Source organism: Sminthopsis crassicaudata, chromosome 1, assembly GCF_048593235.1.
Source record: "Sminthopsis crassicaudata isolate SCR6 chromosome 1, ASM4859323v1, whole genome shotgun sequence".
Taxonomy (NCBI): Eukaryota; Metazoa; Chordata; class Mammalia; order Dasyuromorphia; family Dasyuridae; genus Sminthopsis; species Sminthopsis crassicaudata.
In genome coordinates, this window is record NC_133617.1 from 574179265 (window position 1) to 574195162 (window position 15898).

Below are 15898 nucleotides of genomic sequence, written 5' to 3' on the forward strand. Positions count from 1 at the left end.
TTCTTTGAGTTTGAGGACATTTCGATGAATGAGAAAACTAGATGTTTCCTCTTGATTTTGTCCCCCAACCTTTGTGTGGGTGGAGCTAAATTTTCCCAATTCCTCTTTTCTGTCATCCATGTGGGCATGATTTTCCCTTAGTCTGTGTCTTCCTTCTGACCCTTTTTCAGGAGCAGATGACCCTTTCTATGTAAAAGAGAACAAAGGAGACATAAAAGTGCCTGAAGCTAACTGCTTCGGAGGGAAGCTACAATTCTCCTTAGTCATCAAGCCTCCTACCACTTAAATCTTCTTATTTATACAGTTCAGGCTTTTGTCAAGAGAAAATCACAGATTCAGCTTTTACCCTGCTTGAAGAAGTTATAGAACATAAAATCAGGAAGATTCTCTCTCATTTAGTGCTAGAGCCCCCAGCTGAGACAAAATCCTAACAATTCCAAATAAGAATTCGTATTTCTCTCTCTCTTGCCTCTTCCTTCTCTTGTGTGTCTGTCTGTCTCTCTCTATTTTTCTCTCTCTTTTTCTTTCTCTATCTCTATCTGTCTTTCTATCACTGTCCTTATCTTTGGCTTCCCCTTCACAGTAATGAAATACATATAAAACAAGAATGACTCTAACATATGCAACTTTATTTAAAGTTAGAATCTGGTAGTAAGTGAACAGACATGTAAACATTGTAGAGAATTTTAAAAATAGCTTTATGTGTATTTGGAGTGATATTCTCTCCTGGATGGGAAAATATAGAAGAAAGACAGAGCCCCATATGGGTCCTGGTTAGGAGAGAAGGGAAGTGAGGAAAGGACATCACAGGCCCTCATGATTCAGACTACCCAACAAGAATAGCATTTAGAAATGATGGAAGCATAGAACTCCAATGACTGCTTAATGTAAGATGAATACTGGCCTTTATACTCCTAGATCTCTACTCTAGTCTCCATGGGCAGAAACACAGATAAAGGTATGTTTGATCACAATCAATTGAAAGGAGAATAAACAATTGAGTACTGGAGTTGCAAAATTTTACCCAAGCAATGAGATCCCTTAATTAGAATGAATCAAACAAAAATCAATCATGCCATGAGAAAAGAAATATGATAACACAATATAAAAGAGTGAAAAAATTTTTTTGGTTACCTACCTAAAACAACTTGCCTACAAAAACAAGCTCTAGAGAAATAACCTAAGAAGAACTGAGCTACCTGAAGACTATGACCATAAAAAATCCTGTTTGCTATATTTCAAGAACTTGTAAATAAAAGTTGCTCAAATTGCCTAGAACTAGAGGACAAACTGAAAATAGAATTTACCAGTTAACTCTTGAAAGAAATTCCAAAATGAAAACTCTGATGCACATTATAATCAAAATACAAAGTTTCTAATGTAAAGGGGGAAAATTGTAAGCAGATAGAAAGAGTTCAAATGTCCCATTTCAGGATCCCATAAAACTTGGGAACTATAAGAGACAAGAGGCCTTGGAATATGATATTCTAAAAGGCAAAAGATAAAGGCTTAAAATCAAGAATGACATCTCACAAAACTAAACAACAAGTGGAAAATGGATTTTAAATGAAATAAATGCTTCCAAGCATTCCTGATGAAAAGGCCAGAACATAATATAATCTTTGAAATGAAAAGACAGGTTCCAAGAAAATCCAGAAAAGTAAATTCATTGATTGGAGTAATTGAAAGAAAGTGTTTATACTATAATAGACAGAGAAGAAATAAATGTCCCCTCAGAACCCTAATGTCATAATACATCATAGAAGGATTTAAAACTGCTTTGATGATCTTAAAAAAAAGACAGATGAAGTATGGAGGGGAACATATAACATATGATTTTACATAATAGGATGTGCTAGAAATAAACTTTTAAAAAGCATGGATGAAAGAGTGGAAGCATTGAATTGGTTGATATATGAACCTCACTTTCATCTGAACTGATCAAAAGACAATGAAAATATAATAATTCCTCTCTCTCTGTCTCTCTGTCTCTTTCTCTCTCTCTCTGTCTCTGTCTCTCTCTCTCTCTCTCTCTCTCTCTCTCTCTCTCTCTCTTTCTCTCTCTTTCTCTCTCTCACTTGTTCTCTCTTGCTTTCTAGCTCTTTCTCTCAGATTGATATAGAAAAACATGAAACTCAGAAAGGAAACTAATGGAAATAGAGAAAAAAAGGAATTTAAGAATGACAGTAGAATAAGAGAGAGATTAGATATAAGCAAAACAAACTCTAACTCTAGGGCCAGGGTTGAGAAATGAGCATTAAAATAAAAGAAAGAGGGGCAGCTAGGAGCAGTAGTAGACAGCATGCTGGTCCTAAATTCAGGATGACCTGAGCTCAAATCCAGCCTCAGATACTTAACATTTTCTACCTATGTAAGTAACTCTGGGCAAGTCATTTAACCCTGAAAGTTGTGATTTGGATATGGGTGAGGAGAAGAGAAGAAGGATAGTGCAACAGAAGCAAATCCCTTATTTGTATTAGACACATTTATTCTCTCTCTTTTTTTTTAATTTTCAACATTTATTTTTGTAAAACTTTGTATTCTTAATTTTTCTCCCTCCTTCCTTTCCCTCTCCCCTCCCCAAGAGAGCAAGCAATCTGATATAGGTTAAATGTATGCAATTCTTTTAAACATATTTTCATATTTATCATGTGATACAAGAAAAATCAGACCAACAGAAAAAACAAACAAAAAATGATGAAAATACTAACATTCAATCAAGTATCCTCTCTAGTTCTCTCTCTAGATGTAACTGGCATTTTCCATCCCATGTCTATTGGAATTGCCTTGAATCATCACATTGTTGAGAAGAGTCAAATCCCTCATACTTGATTATCACATAAGCTTGTTACTGTGTACAGCATTATCTTGATTCTGCTCACTTCACTCAACATCAGTTCATGCAAGTCTTACCAGGCTTTTTTGAAATCATCCTGCTCATCATTTCTTATACAACTATAATATTCCATTCAATTTCCAGCTCCTTGCCACTACAAGAAGGGCTGCTTGCATATATGGGTCCTTTTCCCTTTTTTAGTATCTCTTTGGGATACAAATCCGTAGTGACATAGCTGTATCAAAGGATAGACACAGCTGATAGTCCTTTGGGCATAGTTCCAAATTGCTCTCCAGAATGATTGGATAATTTCACAACTTCACCAACAACTTCTTAGTGTTCCAAGTTTCCCACATCCCCTCCAACACGTAATTATTTTTTCCTGGTATCTTAGCCAATCTGAGAAGTGTGAGGTGGTACCTCAAAGTTGTCTTAATTTGCATTTCTCTAATCAAAAGTGATTTAGAGTATTTTTATATAACTATAAATGGCTTTAATTTCCTCTTCTGAAAATTGTCTGTTCATATCTTTTGACTATCTTACAATTGAAGAATGATTTGGATTAAATTTGAGTCAATTCTCTATATATTTTAGAAATGAAGCCTTTATCAGAAATACTGCTTATGAAAAATTTCCCCTAGTTTTCTGCTTCCCTTCTAATTTTGGATGCATTTGCTTTGTTTGTGTAAAAAATTACAACAACAACAGTAACCTTTTAATTTAATGTAATCAACATTATCCATTTTGCATTTCATAATGTTCTCTAATTCTTCTTTGGTCATAAATTCTTCCCTTCTCCACAGATCTGACAGGTAGGCAATTCCTTGCTCTACCTATTTGCTTATATATCAGCCTTTATGTCTAAATCATGAACTCATTTTGACTTTAAAGGGAGTTAGATGTTGATCATTGTTTCTCCCCAGCTATTTTACAATTTTCCCAGCAATTTTTATTAAATAGTGAGTTTTTTATCCCAGAAACTAGAGTCTTTGGGTTAACCAAATTAAACATTAGATTACTATAGTCATCGACTATTGTGAACACATTTTAAAAGATAAGAGTAGATAATGAAAGAAAAATCTATCAATCAATCAATATTTGTTGTCTATTAATGCCAGGCTTAATGTACTAAGCACTGGGTATACAATCAGATATAAAAAGTAGCCCCTGACCCCAATGAGTTTGCAATCTAATATAGGAGATAACCTATAAACAAATATACAGAAAGCAAGCCATATAAAGAATTCACAAATCCAGAAAAAATTGGAAGTATTTAACAGAGCAAGACACTAGAATTAAGGGGATTGAGGAAAGCTTCCAGTAAAAGAAATATTTTTAGTTGGTATTAAGGAATCAGGGAGATCAGCAATTGAAACCAAGGAGGGTAACCATTAAAGGCATAGAGAAAAAGCTAGAGAAAATGAGGAATATTACTTATGGAATAACAAGTAGTCCAGTGTCACCAAATTGTGGCAGGGAGTAAAGTGTAAAAGACTGGAAAGGTGGGAGAGGGCTAGATAATGAAGAACTTTGAATGTTAAATAAAACATTTTATATTTGATCCTAATGGCAATAAGAAGCCACTGGAGTTTATTGAGTATGTGGGACAAGATTGCAATAGTCCCCACATAAGGGTGGTGAATGTTTGTACTAGAAAACTAGCAATGTCAGAGAATAGATGGGGCTATATTGAAGAGATGTTGCAGAGGTGAAATCAATAGGTATTGGCAAAAAAAAATGGCTTAGGGGGTTGGGGTAAGAAAGTGAGGAGTCAAAGATGACTCCTAGGTTATAAACTGAGGGATTAGAAAGATGGCGTTAGTATATTCTATACTGATAGATTGGAGATGGGGGAGGGTTTAGGAAGAAACTTAATGAGTTCCATTTTGGATATATTGAATTTAAGATGCCTACTGAACATCCAGTTTGAGATGTCTGAAAGGATGTCAAGATGGCTAAAAAGAAATATATTAGAGAAAAGAATGGATGGAAATGTATAATTAAAGTGAATGGGATGAATTTACATATAAAATGAAAAAGTAAAATATCTGTAATAGAAAGAGGGATCTAAAAATGTCGTTTACATAAAACACATTTACAAAATTTAATTCAGTGAAAATAAGCGGCTGGAAAATAATTCAAGTGAACTTTAAAAAAAAACAGGAGTAGCAGTCATGATAAAGTAAAACAGTAACTTGATTACAGGGTAAAAACAGATTTGTTTAAAAGAGATACTTTATACTTAAAGATACCATAGGCAATATATTAATATTAGATACTTGATAAATATATGAAATAACATAGTATCTAAACACTTAAGTGCAAATCAATCTATTCGTGGGAAGAAAGAAACAATTTAAACAAATCTAATAAAAATACAATTTTTCTCAATAGTATTTTATTTTTCCAAATACATGTAAAAATAATTTTCAACATTCATCTTTGTAAGACCTTGTGTTCCAAATTTTTGTCCCTCCCTCCTTTTACTTCTTCCCTCTCCAAGAGAGTAAATAATCTGAAAAAATTAAATATGTGCAATTCTTTTAAAAATATTTGCATATTTGTCATGTTGTGCAATGAAAATCAGACCAAAAGGAAAAAATCTTGAGAAAGAAAAAGCAAACAAGGTGAAAATACCGTGCTGCATTCCCCATTCATTCTCTATGGTTCTCTTTCTAGATGTGTACGGTATTTTCTATTCAAAATTTACTGATATTGTTTTGGATCACTGTGTTGCTGAGAAGAGCAAAATCCATCATTGTTGATCATTACATAATCTTGCTTTTTACAATAAATGTTCTCCTACTTCCACTCACTTCACTCAACATCAGTTCATGTATGTCTTTCTAGACTTTTCTGAAAACAACATGCTCATAATTTCCTATAGAACAATACTAAAATATTTCCTTTCTATACCATAACTTATTCAGCCATTCCCCAACTGATACAGAGTGTGATAACTCTTTGGGCATAGTTCCAAATTGCTCTCCAGAATAGTCGGATCATTTCACAACTCTGCCCGCCAACAATGTATAAGTGTTTCAGTTTTCCCACATTCCCTCCAACATTTATTATTATCTTTTCCTATTATCTTAGCCAATCTGAGAGGTGGTACCTCAGAGTTATCTTAATTTGCATATCTCTAATCAATAGTGATTTAGAGCATTTTTTTTTTCATATGACTAGCATGACTCTAATTTCTTCATCTATTCATATGCTTCGACCATTTATCAACTGGGAAATGACTTGTATTTGTATAAATATGACTCAATTCTCTTATATTTTAGAAATAAGACCTTTATCAGAAATATTGCTTGTGGGGCAGCTAGGTGGCGCAGTAGATAGAGCACCAGCTTTGAATTCAGGAGGACCTGAGTTCAAATTTGATCTGAGACACTTAACACTTCCTAGCTGTGTGACCCTGGGCAAGTCACTTAACCCCAGCCTCAAAAACAAAAACAAACAAAAAAAAATATTGCTTGTAAAAATCCCTCCCCCCATCCAGTTTTCTGTATCCCTTCTAATTTTGGCTGCATTGGCTTTGTTTGTGTAAAACCTTTTTAATTTAATGTAATCATAATGAACCACTTTGCATTTCATAATATTTTCTAGTTCTTTTTTGGCCATAAATTCCTCCCTTCTCCACAGATTTTACAAGTAGATTATCCCTTGCTATACTAAATTGCATATAATACCTAAGCTTTTATAATTTAGCTAGGTCTTTATAGTATATAGGCCTTTTTGCCTAAATCATGATCCCATTTTGACCTTATCTTGATATATGGTGTTAGACATGGTCAGTGCTTAGTTTCTCCCCAACTGTTTTCCAATTTTCCCAGCAATTTTTGTTAGTCAGCTCTTATCCAAAAAGCCAGAGTCTTTGAGTTTATAAAATACTAGATTATGATTATCATTGACTATTGTGCCTTGTGTACCTAACCTATTCCAATGATCTATTACTCTGTTTCTTAGTCAATTGCAAATTAGTTTGATGACCACCACTTTATAATATAGTTTTAGGGTCTAGTACAAAACCAAAATTAATAAAGAAGTTAATAACCTGAGCAAAATTTAGAAAAAGTAGATATAACAGCTCTCTAATAGTTATTTAACAGAAATAGAAAGAAATATCCATATTTCTCAGCAGTGCATAAAGGTATCGTTACAAAATTTGACTACCAAATTTGCCACAACAACCTGACAAACAAATGCAGAAAGAGAAATAGTAAACATTGCCTTTAATGACCATAACACAATCAAAATTATATGTAATAAAGGATCTTTGAAGAAAGGATTAACTATTAACTATTATTAATTAACTAATTAATAACTAAATAGTCTAGTCCGCCCAAAAATGGATCAAATAAGAAATAAGAGAAACAATAGATAAATTAATCAAATAAAATGACTATAATAATACAATATGCAAAAACTTTTGGAATGCAACCAAAAAGAAAGTCTTATCAAGACTTTTATCAACAAAAGAAAAGAATAGATTGATGAATTGTGCATGTAACTAATAACACTAGAAAAGCAATATCTCAAAAAAAAAAAAAAAAAAAACTCAACTAAACTCCAAAAGGGACATTTTGGAAATCAAAGAAGAGGCTAGCAAAATTGAAAGCAAAAATATCATTGAATTGATAAAAGTAGGAGTTTGGTGGGTTTTTTTGTTGTTGTTTGTTTTTTTTAAAATAAAGTAGATAACATTAGATATTCTGATCTAAAGAAGAGGGAGGAAAACCAAATTTCTAGTTTCAAAAATAAGAAAGGATAATTTTCAACAAATTAAATAAAGGAAATTAATAAAAAGTACTTTGATTAATTATGTGTACTACAACAGATAGAAGTGAGGATAAGGGATGGCCCTATAATTTCACTGATATGAATTAAATGAGAGAAATCTCTCTGTCAACAAATTATATGAAATGGATGAGTTCTCTTACAAAAATGTAAAATAACTAAGTTGAACAACATAAAAACTAATGCATTTAAATAACCCCATTTCAGAAAAAAGAAATTAAATCATAAAGGAATTCCCAAAGTAGATGGATAGGGGAAGATAGAAGTCAGGGAACAGATGATGTTAAAATAAATTCTTTCAAACATTTAAAGAAGATTTAATTCCAATATTACTTGAATGATTAGCAAAAATAGGAAACAAAGAGATTGTATTAATTTTTTATAATGGAAAGTTGAAAATGAAAACTACAATATTCCAAATAAATGTTTATGCAAGCATATTAGCACAGAGGCTCTAACAACAATAAATAAAAAATATACACTCTCATCATTTAATATTTATGCAGGTATATAGTTTTATCTTAACATAAGGAAAAGTATAAGTGTGAGACCATATTAATAACAATTCAAATCCCAATGGAATCTGAAAAAAAATTTTGACAAAATATTTTGACACCCACTTTGATTAAAACAAATGAAAAGGAATACATAAGTCCTCACCCTAAATGGTAAATAATATCTATCTAAAACCAGGGTATATAGCATTATAATGAATGGAGCAATACTAGAGGTGTTTTCAATAAAATTGAAGTTAAGCACAAATATCCATCATCACCACTATTTTTTTGAGATATGCCAACTTTAGCCAAAAAAGGGAAGGAATGAGGGAAGAAAAGAAGAAGGGAGGGAAGGAAAAGAAGGAAGAAAAGGAAGGAAAGAAGGAAGGAAGGAAAGAAGGAAGGAAGGAAGGAAGGAAGGAAGGAAGGAAGGAAGGAAGGAAGGAAAGAAGGAAGGAAGGAAGGAAGGAAGGAAGGAAGGAAGGAAGGAAGGAAGGAAGGAAGGAAAAGGAAAGGAAGGAAGAAAATAAAATTATTTATTTTTGAAGATAGTATGGTGATTTATTTAGAGAAGACTAGAAATTCATTAAATTTTATCAAAATAATAACTTTAATAAATTAAGAAGTCATAAATTAAATCCATAAAAATTATCAATTTTCTTTTATATTATCATGATAATTTAAGAGAATAAGATAGAAAGAGAATTACTCTTTCTATAGAAAATACAAAATATTTGGGGATGTGCTTACCAAATATAACTATGGGATATACAAAATATTTGAGAATATACTTACCAAATATAACTATGGAATATACAAAATATTTGAGAAAGTACTTATCAAAATACACAGAGGAATTATATGACTGCAATCACACAACATTTTATATGGAAATAAAAAGAAACTAAAATAATTAAAGAGATATTAGTTGCTTGTGATTAAGCTGTCTGTGCCCAAAATAATAATGCTACCTAAATTAATTTAGTCATTCAATGCATAATAGTCAAACTAACAAAGGTTGACTGCATAAACCTACAAAAATCATATCAAAATCGAATGGAAATACAATATATTAAAAATATGAGGGAAATCACAAGATGGGAAATAACAGATCACAAACTATACTACAAGGCAATAATAATCCAAATTCTTCTGCATTCATTAAAATAGAAAAGACAATCTGTAGAATAGTATACCTAATAATGTAACAATATACAGAAACAAATGAATAAGTAATATCATGGTGTTCAGTAAATCCATAAACTATAATTGCTGGGATAAGACATACTATTCAACAGAAATTCCTGGGAAAGTGAAAAGCAGTCTGGCAGAAATTAAGTTTACACTAATATATCACACAGTATATACAATGCAGTATAGACTACAACTTCTCTCTCAACCCTCATCAGGAGCTCCAATCCCCAGAGCTTGTTTCATATCCCCTCAAAGTTTGAGCTGTTGCCTGAATTGTTGGGGGTGGTTTCCTAGTGCCCCCACCATTGTGCTTCCCTGTCCCTGGTTTCTATCAGTTAACCAAATTAAATAAGCTTTAGAGGTTATTTGCGGAGATGGTTAGGACACCTGATATAAAACAGCATCCACTCAAAATTTGTTATGCATTTTCCCACCGTATATAAAAAGTTTACGGGAAAGTAGGCTCAAGCTTAGAGTATATTGTGTGGCAAAGGGAGTAACCCATAGATCCTGGAAATCCTTTTTCCCCCTTTGTGAAGTCTTCAGGATACATCCCCACCTCGATTCCCTTTTGGAATGGTATACCTTTTCTACTGGACGCCATGTAGAGCCTGAAATCTGCCAATCTTCATTGTGTCCAGTTTGTTCTTGACTCCTGATGCAGACCCTGCTATCAGCTGTTCTTTAGACATTGCTAGGCCTCCAAAGCAAAACAGAAAAAATGATGGTCTTTTTGAAGCTCACAAGGTTCTTTTTTAGCCAAGATGTGGTAATGAGGAAATCAAAATCAGGTAGCTGAGGCTCTTCTTTTCACTTGCATCTACCCTACCCAAACAATACCTTCTCTGGGACTTGACTGAAAAGCTCTTCATAACTACAGGAAAGTTGAATCTTCATTTTTTAAGTTGGTTTGTTATTCTATGCAAAATCCACACAGGATGTCACTGTATTTCTCCCATGACTATAGACACACTTCTATTGTAGTACAATATGCCCCCAGTTCATCCAATGGCTTTCAAAAGTATCTCTATTGATAAAAAACATTATACTAAATCTAAAATCCATAATTTATCAATTTATTCAATCTGGAAGTATTTTCATCTTGTTAAAGTATAGAAATATACCATCTTTTCACTTATTTTAAGTTGTGAGAGTGATTTGATTAATTGGCTCAACTGAACCTTATCTTTCTAATAGGATAAGCTTTAAATGGATATATGACTTAGATACAAAAGATCACATTGCAAAGAAATTAGAAAAGTAGGCAAGGATATATCTTTAACAGTTGTGACCTGGAGAAGAATATGCTAAACAAGAGAGTATTAAAGAACATAAAATGGATAATTCTGATAGATTAAAAATATTTTAATTGTAAAATAAAAGTGAAGTTCAAGTTAGAAGAGGAAAAAGTTGACTGGGAAAATAAAATCTTTGTACCAAATTTATCTGATAAATATCTGATAGCCATGATTCCTAAGAAAATTGTTTAAATATGAAAGAAACAAACAAAAAAGAAATTCTAACAATAGCTGTATAAAAAACTTTATATCACTAATAATTTGAGAAATGCAAAGTGAAATAACTGATGTTCCACATAATTCTAAAAAGACACATAGTAATTCACTTCTGGTAGAGATATAATTTGGTTTAATCTTTCTTGAAAGCATTTTGGAGCTGTGCTCACAAAGTTACTAAGCTTTCCACATTTTTTTTTCCCAGAGATACTACTTCACCTGTATTGCAACAAGATTTTTTTTTAAAAAAAGAGACTCTTATGTACAAAAATATTTATTGCAATTCTATTTGTTCTAGCAAAGGATTAGAAACTAAGGGGGTGCCCATGGTTTAAAGAATGGCTGAATAAATTATTGTATATTAATGTAATGGAATATTACCTTAATAAGAAATGATGCCATAAGAAATGATGTAAGGGGCGGTTTCGGGGAAACTTGAGAAGACATGTATGAACTGACTGATGTAGACTTAAGTGAGCAGAACCAGGAAACTTATTTATAAAAAGCACCATTGCAAAGAAAAACAAGTTTGAAAAATTAAATAATATATGTTACAAACATTATGGTTTTTTGAAGGGGTATATTAATAAAGTGAAAGCTAACTATATTTTATAATTTCAAATAAAATAGATATAAAACAAATAGAGAATGAGTGACATTCTCCTAAGGGCCTGGTAGCAATCTGTTTCAGAATAAGCTAAAGGAATTCATGGGCAGGTATGGGCAAGATCATTTAAAAGTAGACTAAAAGGCTTCAAGACCCTGAGTAAACAACTTGTGTCACATAATATTGTGATTTCTGTTGGGGCTCATCCTCATTCTGTGTAGCCTATTTTGTAGACTTTGTCACTTGATTGCTCACTTATCACCTGCCTATTTTAATTGGGTAAGAACTTAATTCAAAAATGGTCTAAATATTACATACCAAATTTAGGAATGGGGATGACTATTTTATAGTGAAATTATAGCTCCATATTTTATTGATGCTGCTCTATAGTTTAAATTTTTTGTTTTTATCTATCTCACCTAGTGTTTTCCCCCTTTTAAAGAAAAACTAGTAAAAAATCTTTTTGTTACTGAGGGAAAGGTCTTCTAAATCTCCATTCAATTTTCATATAATTCTGAGTGATCCCCTGCAGTACTTTTAAACATTAAAATATACTAAACACTATTAAGATCCTGAAAAATGTTATTCAGAGTCATCCCTGTCTGAAAGTTCATGTATAAGTCAGTTTTTTGGTACCTGGAATATGTCTTCCCATATAGATAATGGATAATTACAAGAGTTCCTTTGCTACCTGGTACCACATTGCTATGACCGTAAACTCAGCTAATATTATTCAGATAAGCAAGACTATAAGGTCTGGGACTTCAGTTTCATCTTCCAGAACTCTCTGTTCCAGTATAGATGCAGCAACAACATTAGGCACAGGTTATGCTAAAGCAAACATCTGGGAACATCCCCCACACAAAAACAAGGAGAGGAGACCTATCAACATCCTACCAGCTTGATCTTCCAGACTTCTCAGACTCACTATTTCTTTCCTTGTAATCATTCTTTTTTCTATTTCTGAACAAATGCTCTTTATACTCACAAATACCACACTTCACTGAATGCACTTTATCCCAGCCTCCATACAGTAGCTAGTCTCTGATTCTACCAAATGACTGGTATTATCTTAACTCTATAGCATTTCAAATGGTCTAATCTTACCTTCCTCTTTCCTCAGTTGTTCTTTACATTTAAGAATTGTAAGCAGGTAATCACTGTGCTCACTTCTGCCTTCTAGAAACTTATTACTGAAAACCGACTTAGGGTCCAAGTCTTAAAATAATGATATAAAGGCTGATCAGATTCTAAAACCAGTCCACAAAAGTCTACTTAATCCATAGAGGAGATAACAGAGTACTAAGGGTAGTTCTGAGTCTTGAATCCCTCTGAGCCACACTGAACCCTGCACTTTTATGAGCTGATTTCTGAGCTTGGAACTTGAACTCTTGAGTCCTTCTGAGCCCTGGGATCTGTGAAGAGTTGGAAGGGGTAAGCAGAGACTAAGCAAAAGGAATCTTTCACCTGAGAGAGAAAAGAGGGGGCCTGCTGATCTACAGTGTTTCTCAAACAGAGAGGTGAGGAGAAGAAAAAGAAAGAGGTGAAGGGAATGTAGAGAGAGAAGAAAGAAAGGTGAAGGAATGGGGGAGAGGGAAGAGGGGAAGGGAATGGGAGAGAAAAAGAGAGAAGAAAAAGGGGGAGAAGATGTGAGAAAGAGAGAAGGAGAGAAAAGAGACAGAGACAGACAGAGAGAAGAGAGAGAGAAGAAGAAGAAGAGAGAGGGAAAGGGGAGAGAGAGGAGGAGGAGGAGGAATTTAGTAGCAGGGTGCTGGCAGTTGTACTGTTCATATGAATGAGTCATTTGTAAGTCAGGAACTACCTATGTTGCTTAGGATATATTTTAGTAGTTCTGATCTCCAGGAATAAATGAATTCATGTAAGTATTTATAAAGTTCAAAGAAGGATTTTTTCCTTTCCTATGTAAAGAATATCAAAAAAGCTACAGAACATGAAACTACATCTGATAAGTAATAGTTAGGCTGCCACAATCATGGATAAAAGACAGAAAGCCCTCCCCCCCTTTGTCCTTCCATTACCAAACCACCACCCTGGCAGAAGGGAGGCTGTGAGAGCCAGGGAGGTACAGGTCAGTACTGTGGTGCCCAGCCTCGAAGCTGCTGGCACTCTGGCTGTCTGCACTGTGTTGATCTTCTGGTCTGGTGCTTGTTTTTAGTTTCATTTTCTTTTAATTATACTCTCTCCATATCTGACCCGAACAGCACCATTCTTCTGGTTTGTTAGTTAATTTTAATGATAACAGCATATTACCATCTGTGGCTTTTCAGGTCACAGTATATTACAGGGAGCAGATTGTTAATTAAACAGTAATGTGCTTTTTTTTTTTAATTTAGAATAATTCTTAAAGTTAATAGTTATTAGTTACCTTGAAAATATAAAATAATAATAATAATAATAATAATAATGATAATAAGTGTATAATTAGAAATCTGCCCTCCATGAAGCAGTTCACAGCTCATTCTGCCCAAAAGGAATAGCTTGCCTGAAGAGGCATTGACATAGTTAAGAGAAATCATGACTCACAAGGGGCCAGGAAAATGGTGCTGCCCAGCTCACATTCAGAGGCAGCATAATTTATGAAGCAAGGAAGACAGTAGGAGGTGAGCTGTCAGAAGTGCTAAGTTCTCTATGGAATTATTACATTCCCTTTGAAAGATGGGATATCATTGAAACTATGTGAATCTAAAGAAATTGGGAGGTTCTATTCAATTTAGAAAAGGACAAAAATATTTAGAAAAGAGTCCAAATTTCTCCAGACACTTTCTCATTGGAAATTAGGCCTAAGATCTTGTGAAAATAGATTTTTAAAAAAAAGAAATCCCAGACAGAGGTGCTTGAAATAGGATGTCAATGGAATTGTGCTACCTTCAGCTAAGTAGCAAGTTGGTTCAGTGGAGAGAATTCTGAATTGGAGGCAAGAAAATCTGAGTTCAAATCTGCTCCTCTACTTACTGAATTTGCCTCTGAGCAAGTGACCTAGCCTTTTCAGCTTCAGTTTATTCTTTTTGTTAAAAAAAAAAAAAGAAAAAAAGGGGGGGAGGGAAGGGGTGTAGGGATAAAAATAGTATCTACATCCTAAAGTGGTGAGGATAAAATGAGGAATTTGCAAAGCACTTTCCAAACCTTAAAGGGCTACTTTATCATCATTTATCAGAAAAGTCAGAACTGCACATAAAAACATTAACCAAAATTTTAGAAATCAACATTTGAATACTCATACAGAACTACCACCTTTACAACATTCAACATTGCTCAGGAATGAAATCAGCTATGGAGATAGAGAAAATAGAGGCAGTAGGTAAAAATCCTTAATTTTTAGAATCACCAACAATCCCAATCTATTTTAGTTTTTCTTTAGCTTTCTGAAATGTATCAAATTCTATCAATTTTTTTTTTAAAGATTCAAATGACTAAATGCATTTGATATTTTGGAATGGTACATGATTCACCTTGAAGAAGAGCACTCTAGTCTTTGGCATTGCAGATTGACTATTTCCTTTAGACAACTCATTTTTATACAACTCTTGTCTGATCTGTAATGGCTGTGTGGCATGTACTCTCTGAATATGGATGAAATCATTCCACTGTCAATACCTCAGCAGAACATTCCCTCAGAAAGAGAAAAAGTTAATTCAACTTTGGATAGTGGTATGCTTGCAAACTACTTCAAAACTGCTTTTTTTTTTTTTTTTTTTTTTTTTTTTTTTTTTTTTTCTTTGCTTTTTTGACTTTTCTTTTTGTGAGCCAGCTCACACCCTCAATTCGTCCATTAGACAAGAAGAGATTTCTTCTTATGGGCCATGCTATTTGCAGTCAAGTAGCCCATTATTTCCTTGGAGATCCATTGTACCCCATTACCCATTACCATGGGTGTAGGTAGTTCTGTTTCTGAGGAATCTCTAAGAAATTTTACAACTGTTTCCATGGTAATGGAGAATGAAAACTTTGCTTCAAGCCATTTAGAATAATAATGCCCCCAAATAAATGCATATATTTTTATTTACGATCTGGCTATTGAAAGGTCCAGGGTATCTCAGTTTGGCAATCAAAAGAAATATTCTGCTGCTCCCTTCTTTGCATTAGACAGCTACCTGATCTGAAAATTGATTTTAAGAAACATGACTGACCATGCAGCAATTTTAGCAGCAGTTTTTGCTGAGCCTTTTGTGATAAACAATACTGTTTCCTAGGTGCAGAGTGATTGGACTTCAAAATGAACCATCATCAGAGGCCTAGAGGCAAGTGCAATAATTTCACACTGCTTTCCAGAATAAATAAGGTGTGTCTTTTGAGTCAAACAAAACATCCATTCTTTCATAGTGTTCTTTGATACTTCACTAAATTAAGTCATCTTACTATCATCAGCTGATCAACTTCTGATTGTTCCTGACCTTGAGTAGCCTTCATTGTGCAATAATACATTGCT